Raw genomic sequence first — 27,771 nt, 5'->3', positions numbered from 1 at the left:
TTTCTTCTTCTGTAAAATGATGGTCATGATAATATTATCCTCATGAAGCTGCAATGAGCCTTAAGTTAGATAGTATTTGTGAAATGCTTAAAATGATGCCTGGCCATAGCGAGCACTTTATAAATATAGCTAGAATGATGAGAGAGTCTTAGAGTCTCCTGTTAACAGGTATTGCATGGCTGGGGTTTAGCCTCCCTAGTGAATCTTTCACATAGCTTGACAGACATAGTGGGCATCAGCCCTAAATGCCAAAAGCAAACTCTAAGATTCAAAGCAAAGGCATGTGCTGAGCATTTGCCTTGTATGGAGTTTTGGGTGTTCTTATTCAGTGATTAAGAGCCAACATTAGTGAATGTTGTTGCCAAGAAGACACACACACACACACACACACACACACACACACACACACACACATACATGTGCCCACAAGTCAAGTCCCTGTGTGATTGCCATCAGATGTCAGGAAAACATCATGCCCAGATCTGTGAAACTATGGAATAGATGTCAGGGAAATGCAGGTCCATCTGCTAAACAGATGACTGAATGATTAAGTGAATAGTGAGAAGGAGAATTCCAAGCTCCAACTGGAGTCAAGATGTGAAGCAGCAGCAGTAACACTAACAGCCCATGGGTGACAAGGATAAAAGATGGGCTGAATGTCCTCTGAGGGAAAACTAAACATGGTAGAAGACACATCAGAGGAGACCTCTACCATAAAAAAAACACAAAAATATAATTTGATGCCAGAAAGAGATAATCAGCAACTAGAAAACTGGATTTAGCCCGAAATATAGGTCTGCTCAAGGCTGGTCAGGGGAAGGAAGGTGAACATTCAGCTTGATTTTATAGAGAACTCCTAGAACACATAAACTGCATCGTGATGACTGAATATAAAGAAAGATGATTATAGCTCTTTTAGGCAGGAAATGGGGATGGATAGAGACTGGCTGCGCAGATAGAGGAGGAGAAAATGGTTAGCGTAAGATAGGAAATGGAAGAGAAGCATAAACAGGATCCCTGGGTATAATGGCCAAGAATTCCTGATTTCTACTATGTCCCCTCTTTGGCTCAAAATAAAATTAGTATCCACGAAGAAAGAGATAGTCTTAGATTAGAGGGAGCTGAAGAAAATATATTGGGAGGAGAGGAGATGAGAATTTGACATGTTAAAAGACTCCTAGGAATATGGGGAGAATGCTTTCTGAGAAGAAATTCCGTTGACTCAGGGTTTAGACTTAGGAACATGTGACTTATACCAAGTAAATATCGACTCCTCACTTTGATATTTTCAGTATTGTATACAATTGCTTTTAAAAATTACTTCTATTGTTTTTCTTGATTATATGACTAATACATATTCTTATAAAAATGAGGAGAAAATAAAACTAATCAGCGGACCACATATGACTTACACCAAGTAAACGTGTGTATATATGTGTGTGTGTGTGTATATCTTGCATTGGTAATTTTGTTAGATACAAGCAAATTGTTTTCTACAATCTTACACTAATTTATATTCTTCCCAGCAAGGTATCAGCATGCCTCTTTCAACACATCCTCACCAATATTTTAATGTTGCTAATCTGGTAGGTAAAACATGGTATTTCAGTGTGATTTAATTTTTAATTCTCTTACTGAAAGTGAGATTGAAAATCATTTAATATATTTAAAAGGCAGTTGTATTCTCTTTTGTGTAATCTTTATTATAATACTTTTTCTTTATGAAGGTTTTGTGAACTTTGTCGAGTTTTACTTGTTGATTTGTAGAAAATAATGTGCATATTTGCAAATGCTTTTCTTGATTTGCCATTTATCTTTTAACTTTGTAGCATTTATATTTCAAATAGGAATGTAAAACATTTTTATAGTGAAGTTTATTGAATTTTTTTCTCTTATAGGTTTTGCGTCTTTTTAAAAAAATTTACTTATTTTTTGTTGAGATGGAGTTTTGCTTTTGTTGTCCAGACTGGAGTGCAATGGCACGATCTCGGCTCCCTGCAACCTCCACCTCTGAGGTTCAAGCAATTCTCCTGCCTCAGCCTCCCGAGTAGCTGGGATTACAGGCATGCACCACCACACCCAGCTAATTTTGTACTTTTAGTAGAGACTTAATTTCTCCATGTTGGTCAGGTTGTTCTCGAACTCCCAGCCTCAGGTGATCTGCGTGCCTCAGCCTCCCAAAGTTCTGGGATTACAGGTGTGAGCCACTGTGTCCCCCCACCCAAATTTATTTATTATACTTTAAGTTCTGGTAGAAGACACATCAGAGGAGACCTCTGTTGTGCAGAATGCACATATGCAGAATGTGCAGGTTTGTTACATAGATATACATGGGCTGTGGTAGTTGGCTGCACCCATCAACCCGTTGTCTACATTAGATATTTCTCCTAATGCTATCCCTCCCCTTGCCCCCCATCCCCTGACAGACCCTGGTATGTATGTTCCCCTCCCTGTGCCCATATGTTCTCATTGTTCAACTCCCACTTATGAGTGATAACATGTAGTGTTTGGTTTTCTGTTCCTGTGTTAGTTTGCTGAGAATGATGGTTTCCAGCAGCTTCCATGTCCCTGTAAGTGACATGAACTCATTCTTTTTTATGGCTGCATAGTATTCCATAGTGTATATGTGCCACATATTCTTTTTTTTTTTTTTTTTTTTTTTTTGAGACGGAGTCTCACTCTGTCACCCAGGCTGGAGTGCAGTGTCCGGATCTCAGCTCACTGCAAGCTCCGCCTCCCGGGTTCACGCCATTCTCCTGCCTCAGCCTCCCGGCTAGCTGGGACTACAGGCGCCGCCACCTCGCCTGGCTAGTTTTTTGTATTTTTTAGTAGAGACGGGGTTTCACCGTGTTAGCCAGGATGGTCTCGATCTCCTGACCTCATGATCCACCCGTCTCGGCCTCCCAAAGTGCTGGGATTACAGGCTTGAGCCACCGTGCCCGGCCTGTGCCACATATTCTTTATCCAGTTTATCATTGATGGGCATTTGGGTTGGTTCCAAATCTTTGCTATTGTGAATAGTGCTGCAATAAATGTATATGTACATGTGTCTTTATAGTAGAATGATTTATAATCCTTTGAGTATACACCCAGTAATGGGACTGCTGGGTCAAATGATATTTCTGGTTCTAGATCCTTGAGGAATTGCCACACTGTCTTCTACAATGGTTGAACTAATTTGCACTCCCACCAACAGTGTAAAAATGTTCCTATTTCTTCACAGCCTTACCAGCATCTGTTGTTTCCTGACTTTTTAATGATTGCCATTCTAACTGGTGTGAGATGGTAGTATCTCATTGTGGTTTTGATTTGCATTTCTCTAATGACCAGTGATGATGAGCTTTTTTTCATATATCTGTTGGCTGCATAAATGTTTTCTTTTGAGAAGTGTCTGTTCATACCCTTTGCCCACTTTTTAATGGGGTGGTTTTTTTTTTCTTGTACATTTGTTGCAGTTCCTTGTAGATTCTGGATATTAGACCTTTGTCAGATGGATAGATTGCAAAATTTTTCTCCTATTCTGTAAGTTGCCTGTTCACTCTGATGACAATTTCTTTTGCTGTGCAGAAGCTTTTTAGTTTAATTAGATCCCATTTGTCAATTTTGCTTTTGTGGCAATTGCTTTTGGTGTTTTAGTCATGAAGTCTTTGCCCATGCCTATATCCTGAATGGTATTGCCAGGTTTTCTTCTAGGGTTTTTATTGTTTTAGGCTTTATGTTTAAATCTTTAATCCATCTTGAGTTAATTTTTGTATAAGGTGTAAGGAAGGGGTCCAGTTTCAGGTTTCTGCATATGGCTAGCCAGATTTCCCAGCACCATTTATTAAATAGGGAATCCTTGCCCCATTGCTTGTTTTTGTCAGGTTTTTTGAAGAACAGATGGTTGTAGATGTGTGGTGTTATTTCTGAGGCCTCTGCTCTATTCTATTGGTCTATATATCTGTTTTGGTACCAGTACCATGCTCTTTTGGTTACTGTAGCCTTATAGTATAGTTTGAAGTCAGGTAGTGTGATGCCTCCAGCTTTGTTCTTTTTGCTTAGGATTGTCTTGGCTATATGGGCTCCGTTTTGATTCCATATGAAATTTAAAGTAGTTTTTCTAATTCTGCAAAGAAAGACGATGGTAGTTTTATGGGAATAGCATTGAATCTTTAAATTAATTTGGGCACTGTGGCTATTTTCACAACATCGATTCTTCCTATCCATGAGCATGGAATGTTTTTCCATTTGTTTGTGTCCTCTCTTATTTCCTCGAGCAGCGGTTTGTAGTTCTCTTGAAGAGATCCTTCACATCCCTTGTTAGTTGTATTTCTAGGTATTTTGTACTCTTTGAAGCAATTGTGAATGGGAGTTCACTCATGATTTGGCTCTCTGTTTGTCTGTTATTGGTGAATAGGAATGCTTGTGATTTTTGCACATTGGTTTTGTATCCTGAGACTGCTGAAGTTACTTACCAGCTTAAGGAGTTTTTGGGCTGAGACAATGGGGTTTTCTAAATATATAATCATGTCATCTGTAAACAAAGATAATTTGACTTCCTCTCTTCCTATGTGAATACTCTTTATTTCTTTCTCTTGCCTGATTGCCCTGGCCAGAACTTCCAATGCTATGTTGAATAGGAGTGATGAGAGAGGGCATGCTTGTCTTGTGCTAGTTTTCAAAGGGAATGCTTCCAGCTTTTGCCCATTCGGTATGATATTGGCTGTGGGTTCATCATAAATAGCTCTTATTATTGTGAGAAATGTTCCATCAATACCTAGTTTATTGAGTGCTTTTAGCATGAAGTGGTGTTGAATTTTATCCCAGGCCTTTTCTGCATCTATGGAGATAATCATGTGGTTTTTGTCATTGGATCTGTTTATGTGATGGATCACGTTTATTGATTTGTGTATGTTGAACCAGCCTTGCATCCCAGTGATGAAACCGACCTGATCATGGTGGATAAGTGTTTTAATGTGTTGTGATTTGGTTTGTCAGTATTTTATTGAGAATTTTCCCATCAATGTTCATCAAAGATATTGGTCTTTTTTTCTTTTTTTGTTGTTGTCTCTGCCAGGTGTTGGGATCAGGATGATGCTGGCCTCATAAAATGAGTTATGGAGGAGTCCCTCTTTTTCTATTGTTTGGAATAGTTTCAGCTCCATGAGGGCATTTATGTTTTTCTCTAAATTGGTTATTCTAGTTAGCAGTTCCTGTAAGCTTTCATCAAAGTTCTTAGCTTTCTTGCATTGGGTTAGAACATGCTCCTTTAGCTCAGAGGAGTTTGTCATTACCTACCTTCTGAAGCCTACTTCTGTCAATTCATCAATCTCATTCTCCATCCAGGTTTTTCCCTTGCTGGCAAGGAGTTGTGATCCTTTGGAGGAGAGAGGCATTCTGGTTTTTGGAATTTTTAGCCTTTTTGCGCTGGTTTTTCCTCATTTTCGTGGATTTATCTACCTTTGGTCTTTGATGTTAGTGAGCTTCGGATGGGGTTTTTGCGTGGTCATCCTTTTTGTTGATGTTGATGCTATCGTTTTCCATGTGTTAGTTTTCCTTCTAATAGTCAGGCCCCTCTTCTGCAGGTCTGCTGGAGTTTGCTGGAGGTCCACTCCAGACCCTGTTTGCCTGAGTATCACCAGTGGAGGCTGAGGAACAGCAAAGATTGCTGCCTGCTCCTTCCTCTGGAAGCTTTGTCCCGGTGGGCACCTGCTAGGTGCCAGCTGGAGCTCTCCTGTATGAGGTGTCTCTTGACCCCTGGGATGTCTCCCTGGGGTCAGGGACCCACTTGAGGAGGCAGTCTGTCCCTTATCATAGCTTGAGTGCTGTGTTGGGAGATCCGCTGCTCTGTTCATAGCTGCAGGCAGGCAAGTTTAAGTCTGCTGAAGCTGTGCCCACAGCTACCGCTTCCCCCAGGTGCTGTATCCCAGGGAGATGGGGATTTTATCTATAAGCCTCTGACTGGGGCTGCTGCCTTTCTTTTAGAGATGCCCTGCCCAGAGAGGAGGAATCTAGAGAGGCAGTCTGGCCACACTGGCTTTTGAGAGCTGTGGTGGGCTCCACCCAGTCCGAACTTCCTGGTGGCTTTGTTTACACTGTGGCGGGAAAACTGCCTACTCAAACCTCAGTAATGGTGGACGCCCCTCCCTCCACCAAGCTGGAGCATCCCAGGTGGACTTCAGACTGCTGTGCTGGCAGAGAGAATTTCAAGCCAGTGGATCTTAGTTTGCTGGGCTCCATGGGGGTGGGATTTGCTGAGTAAGACCACTTGGCTCCCTGGTTTCAGAACTCTTTCCAGGGGACTGAACAATTCTGTCTCACTGGGGTTCCAGGCACCACTGAGGTATGAAAAGAAGCTCCTGCAGTTAGCTAGGTGTCTGCTCAAATGGCCGCCGAGTTTTCTGCTTGAAACTCAGGGCCCTAGTGGTGTAGGCACTGGAGGGAATCTCCTGGTCTGCAGGTTGCAAAGACAGTGACAAAAGCATAGTATTTGGACCAAATAGCACCGGCCCTCACTCATGGCCCTAGGGGAGGGAGTTTCCTGACCCCTTGTGCTTCCCAGGTGAGGCAACACGCCACCCTGCTTCTGCTTCCCTTGGTGGGCTACACCCACTGTCTAACCAGTCCCAGTGAAATGAGGTAGGTACCTCAGTTGGAAATGCAGAAATCACTCACCTTCTGTGTTAGTCTAGCTGGGCACTGCAGATTGGAGCTGTTCCTATTTGGCCATCTTGCCTGAGAATCCCCCGGTTTTATGTCTTTATAGCTTATTTTTCCATTAAAATTTTGTAATCAGCTTGTCTAGTACCAAATAAAATATTTTTGGTGTTTTCATTAGGATAATGTTACATTTAAAGATGAATTTAGGTACACTTGACATTTCCATAATCTTGAGTCTTTGTATTTAGAACATAGTATATTTTAATATTCAAGTCTTCCTTTATTCCCATCAATATATATTCTCTTTTTCATGACTGATTGATTGACTGATTAATTTTTAGAGCTACAATCTCACTCTGTTGCCCAGGCTGAGTACAGTAGTATGATCATAGCTCACTACAGTCTCAAACTTCCAGACTCAAGCAGTCCTGCTGCCTCAGCTTCCCAAGTAACTAGGACTCCAGGCAGATGCCACCACGTCTAGCTCATTTTTAAAATTTTTTATAGAGACGATGTCTCTCTATGTTGCCTAGGCTGGTCCTGAACTCCTGGCCTCAAGCAATTCTTCCAATCAGTCTCTCAAAGTGCTGGGATTACAGGCATGTACCACCATGTCCAGCCCCTTTCTCATGTTTTTAAGTTGCTATATATGTATATATGCAATGTTTTTAATTAAAAAAACTTTACAGAAAGCACCTGACCTGTAACTACCTAGATTAAAAAACAAAAATAAAACTTTGCCAGAGAAAGGAAAATAGAAACTCTTGATCAGAGAAGAGTACGTGGAATACCCTTTGGCCCTTCCTAAGTAATAACCTTTTTGACTTAGTGATCGTCATTTCCTTGCTTTACAGTCTTACTGCCCAGGTAGGTATCTCTAAATAACATAGTTTGCCTGATCTAGTGCTTCAAATAAATATAATCATGCCACATATATTCTTTTGTGTCTCACGTGTCCATGTGAAGAGACCACCAAACATGCTTTGTGTGAGCAACATGGCTGTTTATTTCACCTGGGTGCAGGCGGGCTGAGTCCGAAAAGAGAGTCAGCAAAGGGTGGTGGGATTATCATTAGTTCTTATAGGTTTTGGGATAGGCGGTGGAGTTAGGAACAATGTTTTGCAGGCAGTGGGTGGATCTCACAAAGTACATTCTCAAGGGTGGGGAGAATTATAAAGAACCTTCTTAAGGGTGGGGGAGATTACAAAGTACATTGATCAGTTAGGGTGGGGCAGAAACAAATCACAATGGTGGAATGTCATCAGTTAAGGCTATTTTCACTTCTTCTGTGGATCTTCGGTTGCTTCAGGCCATCTGGATGTATGTGTGCAGGTCACTGGGGATATGATGGCTTAGCCTGGGCTCAGAGGCCTGACATTCCTGTCTTTTGCTCAACATGTTTATGAGGTTTATCTGTGAATGTTCCCTTTTTATAAAACACTTTTAAAAAATGGATATATGTAGATCACCGTATAATTTTAAAAAATTTCTTTCAAACGTGAAACAGACCTTACTTTCCTGAAATAAATCAATCCAACGTGGATATATGACCTTTATGTATTGCCGAATTTATCTTACGGGGACTGGTCTATTTCTAGTTTACCTTTACTCCTCTGAAGTGGTCCTTTAGAGGTCCTCTGAAAGCTTAAATTTTTACCAGGGCCTCTTCTTCTTGGTGGGTTCTGAGCTCCAATTTTTGTCGCTACAGCACCGAAAACTGCTAGAAGTTCAGTTTAGCTTCTCAACCTCTAGATTCGGCTCATACATCAGCAAAGACCTGGAGGGGGGAAATGTTGCCAAGTATCTTCTGTAAATTTGCATTCTCTATACTATATCTTCAGAACTGATTCTTATTTGTCTAGCTTGTTTGATTGCTCTCAGTGAGATGGTTGGTCTACATAGGCTAGTCTGCTATAATCAGAAGGAAAAATCAAGAAATAATATAAATTGGCCATTTAAGATTCAGTCAAAGTGCAATAGTATTATCAGTGAATAGTGATGATAATTTTATGTCGATGCCTCTGGGAGGAACAAAGGTAGCACAAGCTACCTCACATACCAAGAAAGACATTTAATATCCCAAGGGTTGCTAAAGTGATCTGGCTGTGGCATCTGTCACCCCACCAATCTCAGATTAATTCTGATCATCTCAAAAGCTAGACGGCATCTCCCTTCTCCCTAATTGCTTCATGTGTATCCCACCAGATGCTTCCTCCTGGTTTAATCAATTACCCATGCCAAGAAATGAAGAGTTATTTATCCTAACTTCTAGGCATCTTCTCCCACAATGTCCGATTGGTTACCAAATTATGTCTATTAGCTTTCCCTACATTTGTATATTTTGTTCACTCCTTTCCATCTCCACTGCCTTTGCTTAGGTCTAGCTGTTATAATTTGTCTGAGTTATTGAAAAGACCTCTACTCTCACTCCTCTCTCAAAACAAGGAAAGTTCTCTCTAAAATACAAATCTCACTCCAACTTTTGGTATTGTGCTTAAAATCCAAAATTGGCTCTCTATAACCCATAGAATAAAATTACATATGTTATGTGGCTATCCTCCCTGCAGCAGATACTGAAGGCAGGCAATGTGTGATGTGGGATACTCAAACTTCTGTCCTTGTTCAGGGGATGCCCCTTTCCAGCATATGACTGGAGCACATGACAACCTCTCTGGACCTTGATTTCCTCCTTTACAAGAAGAGGAAATTGAACCAGAGTATTTCCAACTCCTGTGACTTTGTGATTCTGAATCATTGCCTTAAAATATATTGTTTGCTTTTAAAAATTGATCTTATATTTATACCAACACCCATATTAGGTTTTACAAATTTTGTGTAGAATAATCTCAGACATCAACTATGTAATTTTTATGTAGCAACAATTGATTTTATCTGCAATGATTCATGACTCAAGTGGGAAACTAAATCATGATTTAACTAAATCATTTTAATTGATGTTCTCCACCATTAAAAGGCCTGTAGAAGTCCTTGAGGATTAAGATACATGCAACCTGTGATCCTAGAAATCCCTTTCTCTGGACTAGCCTGAAGTGTGAAGGGTTATCTTATTCTCCATTTACATCTCTTGCCTCTCTGCTCATTCCCACCCTTGCAAACTAAGCTCTTCTCATACTGTGGTATTTTCAGCCCCCTCAACAAGTGCCTCATACTATCCTTCTACATCTCATGTGATGCCCTTTCTTCCTTGCATGCTTTCTCCCATTGCCCATGTCTGGCTTTTAGAACTCAGCTTTGCCTCACCTCCTCTAACTGCCTTCTCTCTCTTTTTCTGGGTTAGGTGTCCCTCCTCTTTTTCCTGTTCTCTTGACACACTCTTTAGATATCACTGTGCTTCTCAAACTACATTGTAATTATTTACTTAATCTATCTCTCTCTCTAGATTCTTAAGTTCCTGGAGGACAGGGACCATGTTCTTTTCATTTATTACATTCTGAGAGCTGAGCGCAGAGCAAAATATATAATGTTTATCAAATAAACAAATTATATTTAAATGAATGAATGTATTTCACAGTGAGAGCTATTAAAGAAACAGATTTTCCTTACAAGAATCTTAGAAGAAACCTCCTTATAATTAACTTTGCCAAATGCCTCTTCATATATATATATATATATATATATATATATATATACACAGAGAGAGAGAGCGAGCGAGAGAGAGGGAGAAAGAGCGAGAGACTTTTGGGTACATGCATATATATATCTCACATAACTTTCGGTGCGTGGCAGATTTATGGAAAATTATGTTTGGATTTTTTCTTAAATTCTCTTAGGAATATGATTCAAATAAACATAGCTTTCCAGACTGATGTTAATACTTGGTTCTGGTCAGAAAATCTTGTCTTCATTTTGTCATCTTTCTTCTTTTGTGCTGGCAAGAGCTGACAGCTATTTAAATGAGAATTAAAAATAGATCCCTGTGAAGTACATGTTCCTTTTTTTCCCTGCCAGGATATAACTGACCACAGAACTGGGATTATCTTTCTCTCTCTTAAAACAAATTCTCCATGGGCTGTGCTATCTAATATAGATAAAATCTAGTGATGAAAAAAATAACTCCTAAGAGATATTCCAGTGGTCCAGATACTTTTGCCACTCCTATTAGAAAATATGCCTTTTTCTTATTCTTAGAGGATATTCAAATAATTTAAAGGTTAAAATGCCACCAGTTTATGTCAAACTGGTGTTTATGAAACACATAAAAATGAAATGCCACCATTATAATCTGTGATTATTCTACGTTGTGAATTTGCTTTGACTATGGGATGTGTCTTGCCTTTCTGTATTATTATCACAAATGGAAGAACCTCAGCTTGTGGAAAGTGGGAACTGGGGTGGTGGAGAAAAAGGATAACTGTTTGTCAGAGAAGGAACTGTGTTAAAAGCGTTTTGGCTTGAGGAAGGTAGATTCTAATTTATCGTCAGAAGTGACTGGAGCAAACCTGGCTTAAGATTGGGACTGGGAATGGGCCCTAAGGCACACTCTTTGTTTGTTTGTTCATTTGTTTTTTGAGACAGGGTTTCTCTCTGTCACCCAGCCTGGTGTACGCTGGGGCGATCATGGCACACTGCAACCTTGACTTCCAGGGCTTGGGCAGTCCTTCCATCTCAGCCTCCCAAGTAGCGGGGAACAGGCTTGTGCCACTACACCTGGCTAATTTTTTATTTTGATTTTTTTGTAGAGATGGGGTTTCACTATATCGCTTAGGGTAGTTTTGTACTCCAGGGCTCAAGTGATCCTCCTGCTTCAGCCTCCCAAAGTGTTTGGATTACAGGTGTGAGCTACCACACTCGGTGTAAGGCACACTGTTACTAAAAAGATTTGATATGCAATTGGATCATTTGTTTGTTCCTTCATCAAATATTCATTGAGTTTTATAATGTGTTTTATAATGAAGTCTACATGACATCCATTATATCACCTCAGGGCTGCTGGTCACTCTGAACTAACAATATCTCAGGAAATTGGGAGTTGGTTGGGGGTAGCTTGCTGAACCCAGAAGCAAGCTATGTGTGCTCCATTGATTCTATAATATTCCATAATTCATTCATTTAGCAAATATTCATTGACATTTATTAAGGGCCCAGTGCTGTTTTAAACCAGCTCTGCAGAGATGACCCTGACATAGCAACTGCCAACTATGGTTCTCTTAGTTGGGGAGTGAGGGAGGTAAAGAGAACATTAAGATGTCAGGCAGAGGCAAAGCCTGGGAGCACTGAGGAGGGGGTATTAAGCCAGGCAAGAAGAGTCATGAGGCTTCCAAAAGAGGTGGCCACTGAACTGACTGTCAGGAAGTTTGAGAGAGTGGTAGCCAAGGAAAGAGAAGGGACTTTCAGACTTTATCCATTTTGGTGCTCTCTCTTTCTGGAGACCACTGCTATCCATTCGCAACAGATTTATTTACCTTTTTATTTAAACTTCTCTCATAATAAGGTTTGAGTCATTCCTTCTACAAGTAGTTCTCAGCAAATCTCCAACCCAGGAAATTCTTCCTTATATCTAGCTATGCCCACCCCTTCCTGGAAATCCAGACTCGGTCTTGGAGTTCTGACTTTTGTGGAAACCATGAGTAGGGTGTCGATGATGAAGTTGGAAGATTTGTGAATTTATCCTGTGTTACTTCTGGGATTCAGAATGCTCAGTGCTGGCATGAAGGAACTCACATCGTAAGGAGGCACTATTCGTTTTCCTTCCACTTTATTTTTTTGCTAATTTCTTTTCTTTTTTACAAAACAGTCGTATTAGCCAGTAGGTGGAGTACTTTATTAGAGGTAGCATGCTTTAGTAGCTATGTGTCAAATTGTAAAGGAGAACTAAGTTTCATAATTTTGAAAAATGCTTATTCTTGTATTTATAGTTTTCTCTATGATACCCTAGAAGGGAATGAGTATTCTTCATAGGGTTCTGGGCAGTTAGTTTACTTTTACTGGAACTTCCTGGGGAATGATGCACTCCGTGACTGGATACTGCAGTCAGAATTTGAAATTGCTCCATAAAACAGCTGTCCAAGTCACTTGCATGCTTCTCTTGAATTCTATACTCCCTAACAATCCACATCTCTAACAAAACTGTAATAGTTCTATGTATATCGTGATGAGTCTAAGCTCTCTGTGGGTATTTAAAGGTAGGTGTATAACTTCAGTGTTTCCCGTCAGCTAAAGTAAACTACACCCCATGTTGTGGGGTATTGAGGAAGCACTGCACATGGATTGTAAGCTTTACATATGAGCTTTCTATTGTAACCAAGCAACTGACACATTAGACACCCCTTTGCCATCAGCTTACATTCTCTGAGAACTTAGGTCAGTGCCTAAAATAACCCTGTTAATTGTGGGGGCACATGTGGAATGAAATTCCACTTAGCAGTCTGGGAGCTGAGTGACTGAGGATTTGAAACCTAGCTATAGTTACAGTTCATAACAAGCCTCTAGGCAGTTAGACCTAAAGCCCTTAAGTGTTCAGGTATGGAAAGAAAGTCATATGTTATGTTTTAGATTCTCCGTTTGTAAAGCTGGTTAACTAGTGACAGCTGATTAAAAACCAAATCGACTTGAGTTACAAGGTCTGGGCTTTCTCTGTTCTGCTTTCAACCTGTTGGTTGGTGGTGGAGTAGCTGACAGAAGCGAATGGCTTGGCTGAGGGGCATGAAGTTGCAGCAGCTTGTTTAGGACCACACTGCATTTTGGACCTCTTGCTGTGCAGTTCAGGTAGGCTATTGTTTATGTGTCATTCTTTATAAGACTGACAGAAGTCATTAAACTGTTCAGTTTCAGAGTTGGGCATGAGAGTCTCAAGCCTCTCTCCTGCACATAGCACGTTTATGTTGGTGAACACTGCTTCACTGCCTAGCTAGACAATATGCCAAATGAACGTCTTCGTATTGTTGTTACCCAAGTTCTTTTAAATTCTAGGACATAAGGGAGACTGAGGGCATTCACAGAAAGTGTGTCTTATCTGGCATGTGGTAAAATGCATTTTTTAAATTTACCTTCCTCTTTTCTGTTTTATTTTCCTTATTCTTGTTCCAAAAGGCAGGCTTTTGTATTTGTGGGAAACAGTGGGAGAAAATGTAAGCCTCTTAGTATATTCCAGAACATATGGTTTTCTTACATTTTTAAACTGCTTAATAGGGTCTGAGTTTCATTTGAAGACTAACATGAAAATCAACACTACTCTTTTCAAATAAACTCAGTTAAACTACGGTTTGTGCCCATATCAGTGTAATTAACATAAATTACTGCAGTATTCTTGTTCTTCTTACCCCAGTGTTGACCTGTATTATAGAGTATCAAATTTAGTTTTGACTTCAAGTATCTGGCACATAAGTATACAAATACTGTATAATAAGTATATGAATGCTGTAAATGATGCTTTGGAACTTCTACCTGACTAGGTTAATTAATCCAGCATTTATTCAAACTTATACCTCATATCACATGACAGACATATTCCTAAAACATATGTAAATGAGGTTTTGTAATTAGAGTGACTTAACACATACTTGGAAAGCTGATCACTTTTAAGGAATCTATGTATAAAATGAATAGGGAGTTACAACTAAACTTATGCTTTGATGGTTCTTTTTTGCATGTCAGATTCTTAAATTGAGATTCACTGATGGTGCATAACTTTGGATAAGTTTCTCAGGAACAAAAACTGCATTTTTATTATCTTGAAATATATACATACCACATATACGTGTACATCTGTGTATACATATATATTATATCATCACATGACACCTTTGGGGTCCTTAGAAGGATGTCTGAGGGGATTTGGAAGTGGCCTATTAGATATATCGGGTGTTAAATTATGTCTTTGGTGGGGAAAGGTTTTCTGGAGAGAAGGGTCACGGTCTGAGACTCGAGATTAAAAAAAAAAAAAGTTGAAAAGAATATTGTCCTACTGTTTGTACGTTATTGTCACTAATATACTTGAAAAGCTGCAGTATTATTGCCCATCTAACATATTGTTAACATATTGCAGCCTCAGGAATTATTAGCTTGAACCATATGAAATTGCCAATATTTGACAATTTTTGACCTATAAAAATGGCAATTTTGTATGGCTCAACCTAGTTATTTAATGAACATCAACTCATATTAATGAAAGGTTAGCCTTAAGTGCCCAACAGTAGTCGTATGAACCAAATATATTCTTATAATTAAAGTATGAGAGCTATCTAGTTAAAAAGTAGATCATCCAGGGTTACTTCCTTTGAACAAATCCAGTATGCATGTGTTATGTCCTTCTTTCAATTCTTAACTTCTTTGTTTGGTCTCTTAAAAAGGACTTATATTTCTGCCAAGTGCTGCCTACGGTGTTTATGAGATCCGGAGACTGTGGGCATACATCCTCAATGGCCGAGAGTTGATATTTAGCAGGATTTGGGTTATCTTTGAGGAAGTTCATCCTCTGGATAGCTTGCCTGTAATCGAAATGTGTGTCACAGTGTTAGGGTCTCTCTATGCATACTATTTTAGTGTTCTTTTTCCAGTTTTCTAGAGTGAAATCTGAAGTCATTGATTTGAAAGCTTTCTTCATTTTTATGTAGGTGTTTAGTGCTATAAATTATCTCCTACGTACTGCTTTTAGTAAGAATCTCATGTATGTTTGTTTTCATTCATTTAAAATGCTTGCTCATTACATTTTGACATTTTTGACTCATGGATTATTTAGAAGTGCATTATTTATTTTCTAAGTATTTGGGGATTTTCTAAAAGTCTTTCTAGAATTCAGTTGTCAGAGAACATACCTTTTATAAGTTGAATCTTTTAAAATTTATTGTGACTTGTTTTATGATCATAATCTATCTTGGTAAGTGTTCCATGGACACTTGAAAAGAATGTGTATTCTGTTTTAGTTGACTCTCCTAATTCACCTAAAATGTCACTAGGTCAAGTTGGTTGCTAGTGTTGTTCAAATCTTCTCTGTATGCCCTTAGTGATTTTATATATATTTTTCCAATTTTTGAAAGGGGGTCATTAAAATCTCCAGTTAAAATTGTGAATTTGTCTGTTTCTCCTTGAAGTTCTTTCAGTTTTTGCTATATGTATTTTGAAGCTTTCTCATTAGGTGAATTAACGTTTAGGATTGTTATGTTCCTTGATGGACTCATCCCTTTATCATTATAAAATGACCCTTTTTATCCTTGGTCTTTGCTCTGAAATTTACTTTTTCTCATGTCAATATAGCCATTTCAACTTTCTTTGAAAGGCTTTTCTTTTTTATGGAGTTTCAGTCGAAGGTATTTATGTAAAAACTGTGAAACTATTTTATTTATTAAAATACTTATTTGATTAATCAAGGTATAAGTAGAATTCACTGAAAGTTTTCAGTCTTCCTTCTACAATTCCATTTCTACAGTGTTATAGCTTTTATAGTCCTTCCTCCTCATTGTCATGTGATTGTCATTTTATAGGACACATAATGCAAGATTTTCATATACTTAACATTTAGCATGAAATGAACACTGGCCAGTTAGAATGAGTGCCAGATATAAAAGGTATGGCTTCACTGGTGCATGCTGGCTGAATATCAGTCCTTAATATATAATAATTAATGTCTCCTGAGTTAGGTGCAGGAGCCATTTTTTCCAGTCATTCATATAAAACTCTGTATAATATTTGTTGAACAAATTAATGAATGAATGTTTGTTCCTGGTACCATGGAGGATATAGGAAAAAACTGGAGCTGTTGTTCAGCCCTGTCATGAACTGGGTATTACCTGAAGAAAGTGACTATCACCAGAAGATATACCACTGTAGTTCTCAAGGAAAGCGTTCTCAGGGACCCAGGAATGAGCTATTATGATATGCATATAGGACTGAAATTAGATCAACAAATAGTTTGTGAATAGAGGCTTCTGCCTACTGAGAGTAGAGTGGGTGGTTCAGAGAAAAGCAGCTTACAGTACCTCAGGCCGCCAGTGGCCATTGACATATGCCCCTGTTTCTTTCCAGACAATGTAACTTCAGCAGCCCTGGCCACAGAAATGAATTTATTTCAGTTACCATCTAGGCTAGGGGAGGTCCAAGGGGCTGAGGTTGGGAGGTCAGACTGGTGGTGTTGTAGTACTGGTAAAGATGTGTAGAGGATCAAGATGCTTAGAGGATCTGAACTATCATGTCAATAAGTTGGTGGCTAAACAGTTCTACACATCTCACTTCTTTTTTCTCTTTTTCTTATCAAAACATTTTGGAAACTGTTAGATAAACACAGTTTAAAAATGGAGGTTTCTAAAGCTGAGTGGTGGGTACATGAGAGGTCATCTTATTGTTCTTTATGCTTTACCTGTTAATGATATATTCTTCTGAATAGTAGAGTATTTTTTCGTTATAGAACATACCCAGCATTATGTCTTTCAAACATAATGTTAGGTGACAAAAGTGAGAGAAAAGAATATATACTGTATGATTCCACTTCTATAAAGATCATAAATGGAAAACTTTATTTTATTTAGGCATGCATACAAAGTAGGTAAAATAAAAAACAAAACCAGAAAGTGATTTACATAATAGGCTTGATCACCTCTGGGCAAAAGTGATATGAGAAGCATCTTGGCTGTTAGCAGTGTTCAGTTTCTTTATCAGAGTAGTGGTTACACGTGTTCACATTATTATTTGTTATGATTTATCAACTTTTATCAAGCTATATTTCACAACACAAAAGCTTAAAACACATGAGAAAAAATAAGTGTAACAGCAGAAACAAAAAAAAAAAAAAGAGTGGAAGAAGGAATTTTAATTTTTAGGGCTGGTGTTCTATTTATTTATTTATTTTTGAGACAGGTTCTTGCTCTGTCACTCAGGCTAGAGAACAGTGGAGTGGCCATCATGGCTCACTGCCGCCTTGACTTCCTGGGCTGAAGCAATCTTCCCACCTCAGCCTCCTGAGTAGCTGGCACTGCAGACATGCACCTCCATGCCTGGCTAATTTTTCCTACTTTTTGTAGAGACGAGATCTCACTGTGTTGCTCAGGCTGTTCTCGAATTCCTGGGCTCAAGCGATCCTCCTGCCTTGGCCTCCCAAAGTTCTGGGATAATAGACATGAGTGACTGCCCAGCCTGGGTTGTAATTCTTTGTACAATTAGGAAAGTTGTTCTGCTCTCTGCTTCAGTTTTTGGATGATGTTTGATTTTAGTCTTATGTAGACAGATCTTTCTATATTATAATTTAGACTGTTTAGAAGATAAATATGGTAGATATACAAAGCAGTGTTATGCTCAGAATAGAACTTGGATAACATTTATGACAATGTAATAATAATATTAAATAAATACCACTTTAATATATTACATGATGGTTGAGATATTATTACATAATATTTATTATCAATTTTATCATTGGTGTGTATTATAAAACTAAAAATGATACTGCATATTATTAATATATATTTTACATGTTTAATTTTTCAAGCATTAATCACTTAAAAAGAGAGAGAGATTAGACACAGTATTAATTTGTTATATGGTTTTTAACCTAAAACTCTGACAGTTTTGGTTGATGAATACTCATTCATACCAAAGACCTATTATTAGGAGTAGAACTTAAGTATGTACATATGTACCTGATTAAAAAAACTGAAGTTTTGCAATAAGAATTTGTATTTGTATGTACCAAAACAATATATTTATATTTAGCTCTTATCTATAAAAATTTAATTGTAATTGATATGTCTAAGAAACACCAAAACTCAGATTTTGTTTCTTTTTCTCAGGATCTTTGTGCTTGATCCAGTTAGACTAGGTCTTTACTTTCAGGAAAAGAGAGATGAGAAGAGGGAAGGAAAACTCACTTAACATGTTTCATCAGCATGATCCATGAAGTTATCAGCAGGAAATATAAACAGATTATTTTAAGCAACGATCTTGCTAACAAAATACTTGAATGTGCTTTGTAGAGAAGTCGTTACCCACACATAACCCATGACCTGTTCATTTGGTAGATTGTCATGAAGTATTTACTTGATAAGATTATTTATTGATATTTAGCTTAAAATGAATATTGCAATATGTCTGAATGTGATTCTTATTACAAGGACAGAGGGATAATATAATAGTGAACCAATTATCATTTTCTATACTTCTATCACTCTGTGACACTGAGCATACTTTCCCCACAGTCCCTGGCTAGAAGGAGGGCACCCTTACTATATGGGATGCATAGGTGCCAATAAAGTTGTGTTCATGCAGCATATCTACCCAGAATTGGTATGGTGTTGCCAGTGTAGGTGCCAGTACTAGTTAGAATGGTGAAGGTTTGAGTACAGAAGCTTCCCTGAGAAGTTCTATACTTTAGTCTTAATTACCATGTGTGGGGAATAGTCTGTATCAAAAGGGCTCCGCATTCTTGGCTGATCTTTGTATCTCCCAACCTTTTCTCTTTTTCTTTGCTAGTTACACCAGATGTTTCTAGTGTCTAAAGGTGTGATGGTCATAGTCACCACCACCATATCATGAGATACCTTCCCCCATTCCCTTTATCCTGACGTGGTATAAACAAATTCCTTTTTCCTTTACCTTAACTAGGGCAGGTATATATGCAGGGAACCTTCAAATGGACTCTTAAAGAACAAAGATCAAGCCCTGAAGTTTCCGCTTGCCAAGTGCATTCTAGCCTGTGGCACAGCAAAGTATTTGGAAAGCTCTGCTCTATCAATTATTCATAGACTGAGGTTCCTTCCCTCCTAAGCAACCCTGTTCGATAAAAATACAATAGAAGCCACAAATGAATCATACTTGTGATTTTTAAATTTTCTAAATCAAGAAAGTAAAAATAAACAGACGATAAATTTTAATCTTTTATTTGACCCAATTTGTCCAAAATATTGTTTTAACGTGTAATTAATATAAAACTATTAATAAACAATTTCAAATTGTTTTTTGCACACAAAGTTTTTGAAATCCAGTGTGTATCTTATACTTAAGGTACATCTCAATTTGGACTAGCAAAAACATTTCCAGTGCTATCACATTGGACAGTACAGATCTAGAGGCCCATTTTTCTAGGACCTCAGAATCCTCTCTATCCTTTGAATCCAGTCAGTAGACAAGGAAAAGAGAGTGCATAAAATATCTCAAAGGAAGTTTTAAGGATTCAACCTGGCACCAAAGTATATCACTTCTACCCACATTCCACTGGCCGATACTTAGCCCATATGACCCGATCTAACTAACTGCCCAGGGCACCTGAAAAATGTTATTTTGCTGTGTGTCCAGGAGGAAAAAAATAGGTTTGGTGAGTACATAGTAGAGTCTTTACCACAGCATAAGGTATTATTAATAACATATTTTACAAATCAGGAAATTGATGCCCAGGCCAATTAACTGACATTCTTGTTAATGGGAAAATGTAAATAGATTCCAGATCTTCACTCTCTGGAGTGATGTTTCTTCCATCAGCCTGCCCTGCTTTCTTTCCTTTGTTTGTCCTTCAACTTCCCCTTTAACTCTGTCCATGTAGATGCAGCTCTTGCAGTAAACCTATGTCTTCAATATTTTATCACATTGGCTCTCCTAGGCTATTCTCTGACTTAATGACAGTATCCTATTACTTCTGTTTTAGCAAATGGCAAGCGCCCAGTATAATGAAGCAAATATGCCTTATTACTGGATCGTTTAACTAATAGTACTATTTTCAGCATTACATTATCATTTTGAGTAGGCATTTTCCTTCCTCACACTGAAGCTCCTCATTCAATACTCTTTTGATTATTAAGGTCCTCATCAAGCCATTTCAATCAATGTATAAATTGTATTTTATGTTATAATGAACGGTCTGTTCATTTGAAGTTTTTAGCTTTTTAAAAGTGCTTAGAAGAATAGTAACAGAAATGCTCTTAATGGTGAAACTATTGAACCGAAGTGCTTGGATAAGCTATTTTATTTCTTAAATGGAAAGGGATATTTTAGATGGAGAAATGAGATAAATATTCCGCAAAGGAGACTAGTGGTAAAGAGTGACCGCTGTTCATGGATTACTGATTATAACACATGTCCATCAAGAGCAGCTTTTGTTGAAGACAGTTTAATTCGACCACTGCCCTTTAGCTTTAAATTACCCACGGCAAACTGGTTTAGAGTTTTTGTAGCTGTCTGCCTTATATTTGTGAATATGAAATAACATTTACAGAGCCCAAAATTTTTAAATATGAAAAGATATATAGTGAAAACTCCACCTTTTATCCTCCAATGCAGAGAGTTGGCCTTTCTAACAGTTTCTCCCTTTTGTAACCCAACTGGGTAGGTACTCATTCTACTCTTCTTGCATATTCTTCTAGAGTTTGTGTATGCATTTATAAGCAAATGTGAATATATATTCTTAGTTTTCCTCCTGTTTTATCCTATACACACTGTTCTTCACCTTGCTTTTTAAACTTTATACACCATGAAAATCTTTCTGTGTCGGAATATAAAGAGCCTTCTTATTATCTTCATTCTTATAGTTGTGTAGTGCTCTACTGAATAAATGTACCATATTGATGAACATCTAGTCTGTTTCCAATCTTTGGATATTACAAACTGTATTGCAATAAATAAGCTTGAACATAAGTCACTTCACAAAAAATGTAAACATATTGCAGACATAAATTCTTAGAAGTAGAATTGCTAGTCAATGTATATAGTATATGCATTTGGAATTTAATAGAAATGGCCAAACTGCTTTCTACAGTGGTTGCACTAATTTACCCTCCAACCAGGAATACTTAATAGTGCCTATTTCATGTGCCTTTCCCCATAGATTGTATTATAAAATTTTTTGTTTTTGCTTTGTGTCTGAAAATGATATTTTAGTGTAGCTTAAAATTATATTTCTTTTACTGTGAGAAAGGTGAGCATCTTTTCATATGTTTAAGGATCATTTGTATTACTTTTTCTATGAACTGTGCTCATATCCTTTCCCTGTTTTTCAGTTGTGTTGTTGGTCTTTTCTTTTTTGACTTATAGGAACTCTATATTTGTTATGGGAATAAGCTGTGCGGTATAAGCTGCAATCTTTTTTCCACCAGTTTGTCATTTGTCTTTTGACTTCACTTATGGCATCTTTTTTCATTACTATGCAGAAGTTTTATTTCCTTTTCTTTTTCTGCTGTAATCAAATTTATCTTTCTCTTAATAGCTCTGGATTTTAAATGCAGAAGGCTTTCTTCACTACAAGGTTATATGTAACTTACAGAGTTATATATAACTTATTTTTTTCTAGTAATTTTTACATTTTGATCCCCTTTTAAATCTTTGATACATTTGGGATTTATCAAAATGTATAATGGATCCAACTTACTTTTTGTCAGATATTTATCTAGTTGTTACTCTTCATTGATTTGAGATGCCCCCTTTATCACATGCCCAAATACTCATGTATATATATTTGGGTTTATTTCTTGACTTATTCTTCCCAATTACCTGTCTGCATTCTTGTGTCAGTATCACGTAGTGTTAATTACTGAGACTTTACAGTATATTTTAATATTTGCTAGACTAGGTTGCCCTTATTGCCCTTTTTTCAGTTTTGTCTGACTATTCCTATTGTCCATTTTTATGTTAGAATCAGACTCTTTCCCATCCTACTTTTCAACCCTTCCCCCCATAAAAAGGTAAGTTTGTTATTATTTATATTAATGTATATTAATGCATTATATTGATATATTATTTTATAAATATACACAATACATTGATAAAGTAGCTTAGTGAGGTTGCTATTTTATTGATGTGGAGTTTTCCTATCCAATAATCTATTTTATTATTCCATTTTTGATCTTAAAAAATTATTACTATAGTACTTTAAAGTTTTCTTCATTTAAGTCTTCCACATTTCTGTTAAGTTTATTCTAAGGCATTTTATCTTCGTTGTTGCTATATTGTTAATGGAATCTTCAGTTATAGGTAAAAAGAGCTTGTTATTTGTATATTTTATTACTATTGATTTTCAGGTATTAATTTTTTTGTTGTTCGTTTTGTTTGTGTTTTGAGATAGGGTCTTGCCCTGTCGTCCAGGCTTGAGTGCAGTGGCGTGATCTCGGGTCACGGCAACCTTTGCCTCCCAGGCTCAAGAGATTCTCCTGCCCCAGCCATCAGGGTAGCTGAGACTACAGGTGTATGCCACCACACCTGGCTAATTTTTGTATTTTTAGTAGAGATGAGTTTCACCACATTGGCCAGACTGGTCTTGAAATCCTGAGCTCAAGTAATCTACCCACCTCGGCCTCCCAGGGTGCTAGGATTACAGACATGAGCTACCATGCCTGGCCATTTGGAGGTATTAATTTTTTATTCCATTATCTGATTGAATGTTTTTGCTTGTTGAAATTTTTAGTCAGTTACTGAGTTTTCCGAAACATACAATCATATCATCTTTGAATAATGGTAGGCTTACCTTTTTCTTCCCAATAGTTACTCCTGTGGTCTCATTAGCTTTCATTAAGTTATCTTGTCACAATAAGCAACTCTGAGATCTTCATGGTTGACAGCAATACGATACGCTCATGCTCATGTTACATACCCATTAGGGTAGGCCTCAGCTCTGCTCCATGTCTTTGTCATCTGGGACCATACTGAAAGAGTGGCTCCATCTGAGATACACTAGTCTTCCAAAATCAGACAGGAAAGCGTGACGACAGAACCAATTGATGGCTTTTAGAATTCCAGCTACCTTATTTTGGCTCACATTTAATTGTGTAAAGCAAGTCATATGGCCAAGCCTGATATCAATGGTGCAAGAAAGTACAGCCCTTTCCTAGAGAGGAGCACTGAAATGAATTAGAAATGAAGAGTGCAATCTACTATAACCTCTAATTAATTTTTCCAGATAGGCAGCAAACTTCGAATAACAATCATAGCTCTTAGAGCCCACTAGCTCCAAGTACTTAATTTGTGTAGACCTATAATTGTCAGTGTTAGTTATCAGTTGGTTCTTTCTGTATGATAAACCACCACAGTTGACTGAAGGTGGCTGATGTTGGCCAGACTTAGCAAGCAAGTTCCTTTTCACATATCTCGTATCTGCCTTGAATCAGTGAGTTGGCCAAGGTAAGTAAGGGACTTCTCTGGCACAAAATTTAAGCAGATGACAAAAAAACTTGGTAATCAAGATATATGGTATTTTAATACAGTATTTTTGAAAACCAAAATTAATGCAGCCAAATCCACAATGAACAAAATATCAAAATTTTAAACAAAGACAGGAATAAGAACAATGCTGTGCCAAGCCATATTGGAGCCTAAGCCAAAAGGGAAAATTAGTAATACCTATTCTGTCTTTATGAAAAATTATTGAAAAAGTATCTCTTGAGTGTTATCTGTAAAGTATTATGTTACATGCAAAATGTATATTTTTATTTATGAAGTATATATAAATACAGATTATTCCATGTAGTTAAGAAGTCATAAGGTATTTATATCAAATAAATGAAGCTCTTTTCACAATTACAGTCTGATAATATGCACAGTAGTTTGAGAGTTCATTTTTTGAAATCTCCTTTAGAGATTTTTGGATACTTCTTTGAAAGTGTTGCATGGTGGCTAATTTTCATGCTTTTTATAGTAGATTATTTTAAAAAACAGGCAAAAATTATTAAGGGTCAAGTGTTGGGTAAGTAAGCAGGGTTGTTAAGCTGGGTATTAATCTTTGATCAAAAATAAGAAATGGGCTAGGCACCATGGCATGAACCTATAGTTCAATCTCCTCGGGAGGCTGAGGCAGGAGAATCACTTGAACCCAGGAGGCAGAGGTTGCAGTGAGCTCAGATCGTGCCACTGCACTCTAGCTTGGGTGACAGAGTGAGACTCCATCTCAAATAATAATAATAATTATTATAAAATGAGTTATACACATAAAAATGTTAATAAACTACAAATGCCATAAAGTTGTTATAATTATTATTGATATATAGATAAACAGGTTTGGGCTTGAATGTCTCTTTATGTTTCTGAATCGGGCTGGATTACTGATCTATTCACAGATTTATTGATTAATGAATGGACTGCCCTCACCTAATGGCCGGTAAGTCTAGGTATGTCTAGATACTCACATATACATACATAACCAAGGCCAGATCTTACAACCAAGCATGACTAAAATTCTGGAGTGAGGGAGAGGGAACAGATTATATAGATGTAGTAGGGACTGGTCACCTCATAGTGGAGCATTTGCTACTCTTTGTAGCCTTTTATTTTCAGTTTCTACGTCATGACAGAACAAATAGAACTGTGACTTTTGGGTTGAGTGTAAGCCGACACCTGTAATCCCAAAACTTTGGGAAGTCGAGGCAGGAGGATTGCCTGAAGCCAGGAGTTCAAGAACTATGACTTTTGTCATAGTTGGGATTACAAGAACCTGCTACCACACCTAGCTAATTTTTTTCTTTTCTTTTCTTTGTTTTTCAGACAGAGTCTCACTCTGTCGCCCAGGCTGGAGTGCAGTGGCGCAATCTCGGCTCACTGCAAGCTCCACCTCCCAGGTTTATGCCATTTTCCTGCCTCAGCCTCCCAAGTAGCTGGGACTACAGGCACCCGCCACCTCACTCGGCTAATTTTTTTTTTTTTTTTGTATCTTTAGTAGAGACGGGCTTTTACCATGTTGGCCAGTCTGGTCTTGAACTCTTGACCTCAAGTGATCTGCCCACTTCGGCTTCCCAAAGTGTTGGGATTACAGGTGTGAGCCACCACATCCAGCCCCTCATTTTAATTCTTTTACCTTAAAAAAATTGCCCATCTCTTTTTCTCTGTGTGCATATATAATTATACACACTCACACACATAGACACACACACTTCTTAGGAAACCCTTAAGAAAAAAATGTCTAGGTAAATGCTTAAAAATCTTTTTTTTCCCTGAGTTATAGAAAGGAAGGAGACACTGGTGACTAGCATAAGATAATTTAAATATATTAGACGGATTTTTGATTGTTTGTTGGCTGGCAAGGTTGAGTAAAATTTTTTACCATCTTCTTTCCAGTTTAGTCAGTTATACACATATTGTCTGTATCCATCCAACAATTGCTTGTTATTTCTCAGTGATATTAGGTAATTATAGCATAGCAAACCTCAATTGGGCATTTATAGAATTACTTATAGAAAAGTAATCAGACCTGTTACAAAATTTGTAGTCTAATGTTTGCACAAGGCACAGTAGTAAACACTAGGATAAGTAAGGCACAATTCTTCCCCTCAAAGATTTTACCATCCAGTGTTTCACAGTGTAAGAAATAATCTTAGTTTTAAGGTGGAAGGCTTTACAATTAGCAAAACAGAAACACAGGCCTCAAGTTAACTTCTATATTTAAAATAAGGGTGTTGGAAACATCAAAACGCAATGGGTGGGTAGTTGTGCTTATTAAGTGGTGTGTTCGAGCATCAGAATGTATTTGGCTGATTGAGCACATTGTGGTGGTTTTTTTTTTTTTCCATTTCCATCCTTTTTTTCCTTCCTACGTGCGCAGCAAGCTATTTCACTCAGCTGTGAAATATTTACCATTGCAAGGCAACATATAATTAAGTGCCAGAATGAGTGGTGCAGTCAAGTGCTATTGGAGATCAGCAGACAAAGAATTCAGTGTGGCCTGGGACAGGCATTGTAGAGGAGACAGGGCTTAAATTGGACCTTGAAAAATATTTGAGCACAGAGGAGGGACAGGACGATGATACAAGCAACAGCAATGCCATGAGCAAAAGGCAACAACCAGAATGAGTCAGGCTTATTTCAGGGATAGTATGAAACCCATCTTCTCTGAAATGAGGATCTGGGTAGGAGGTGAAGCTGGCAAGGTAGACTGGGAAGCAGCTGATAATGGTAGAAAGGAACAAGCCATGGCCTGCAAACCCAGAGACCTGAGTTCTGTCACTAACTGGTCTGTGTCTTTGGCAATCATTGAATCTTCTACTTCAGTTATCTGAGATGTGAAATGATGCTTTCAGACTAAAAAAACCTCTAAGGTGGCTTCCTGTTTTAAAGCATTTTGTGATTCTTTTATGGTGGTCCTTGATAAACTAGAATTAGGACTTTTGAATTTATCCTAACAGTCCTTAAGGTTGTTCTTAACAAGAGAATCACATAATGAAAGAGGGAATTCATCACATAGTGAAAGGGGTAATTATTGGTATTAAATTCAGTGAAGAATGATTGCCTTGGGAAAAGGGATTAGACATACTGGAGGAAAGAAACCAGCTTGAAGGCTATGCTGATAGTTCATATGGGAACAGGGTAGTTGAAATAGAAATCAAAAGAAGGAGACAGACACTAGAACCATTGTTTATTCATTCTTTGTTGATCATCAAAACTATATGAGGCTCTGTAGATCTGGTTGTAGGAAAGACAGAAAAGGCCCCTGTTCTCGTGGAACTTACATTCTAACAAAAGGAAAAACTCAGCAGGATTTGGTGATTGACCAATAGGATATGTGTGCCTTTAAGAGAATTACACCTACTGCAAGGCCAGATGTCTAGCTACAAAGTCTTGACTACATAAATGTTGTACGTTCATAAAATGAAATACTAGGCAGCCATAGGGAATTATGAAACACACTTATTTACATGGGAGACTATTCACATGTTATAAAGTAAGAAAAACACAAATATAGAATATGATCTGGAAAATTATATACCATTTTATATGAATAATAGGATTATTAGTGATTAATTACTCTTCATTCAGTGGTGGTTTATTGAGTACCTACTTTTTTTTCTTTTTTTCTTTTTTTTTTTTTTTTTGATATGGAGTCTCGCTCTGTTGCCAGGCTGGAGTGCAGTGGTGCGATCTCGGCTCACTGCAACCTCTGCCTCCGGGGTTCAAGGAATTCCCCTGCCTTAGCCTTCTGGGTAGCTGGGACTATAGGCGTGCACCACCATGCCCGGATAATTTTTGTATTTTAGTAGAGACGGAGTTTCACCTTGCTGGCCAGGATAGTCTCGATCTCTTGACCTCATGATCTGCCTGCCTTGGCCTCCCAAAGTGCTGAGATTACAGGCGTGAGCCACCATGCCCGGCCCCTTTTTCTTTTTTTTTTGGACAGTCTTGCTCTGTCCCCAAGGCTGGAGTGCAGTGATATGATATCGGCTCACTGCAACCTCCGCCCACCTCGGCGTGTTTATTGAGTACCTACTTTCTACCAAGCATTGT

The 27,771-nt window shown here is 38.0% G+C and overlaps 1 protein-coding gene across 2 annotated transcripts in view; it reads left to right on the top strand.

The window, feature by feature from the left end:
* The window catches only part of AKAP6 (A-kinase anchoring protein 6), a 653,085-nt gene that overhangs the window by 286,957 nt on the left and 338,357 nt on the right, over positions 1 to 27,771 (top strand). The window contains exon 1 of one of the 2 annotated variants that reach the window (XM_030931393.1): positions 13,023 to 13,365. The exons of the other annotated variant lie outside the window; for it this stretch is intronic. The gene's annotated coding sequence lies outside the window, so the exon portion shown is untranslated. Of the gene's footprint in view, positions 1 to 13,022; positions 13,366 to 27,771 lie in introns of those variants that run through there. 2 annotated transcript variants of the gene reach the window in all.

This window comes from Rhinopithecus roxellana, chromosome 5 (genome assembly GCF_007565055.1).
Source record: "Rhinopithecus roxellana isolate Shanxi Qingling chromosome 5, ASM756505v1, whole genome shotgun sequence".
Lineage (NCBI taxonomy): Eukaryota > Metazoa > Chordata > Mammalia > Primates > Cercopithecidae > Rhinopithecus > Rhinopithecus roxellana.
Note: the sequence above shows the minus strand (reverse complement) of the source record. Positions and strands in the feature narration are given on the sequence as shown.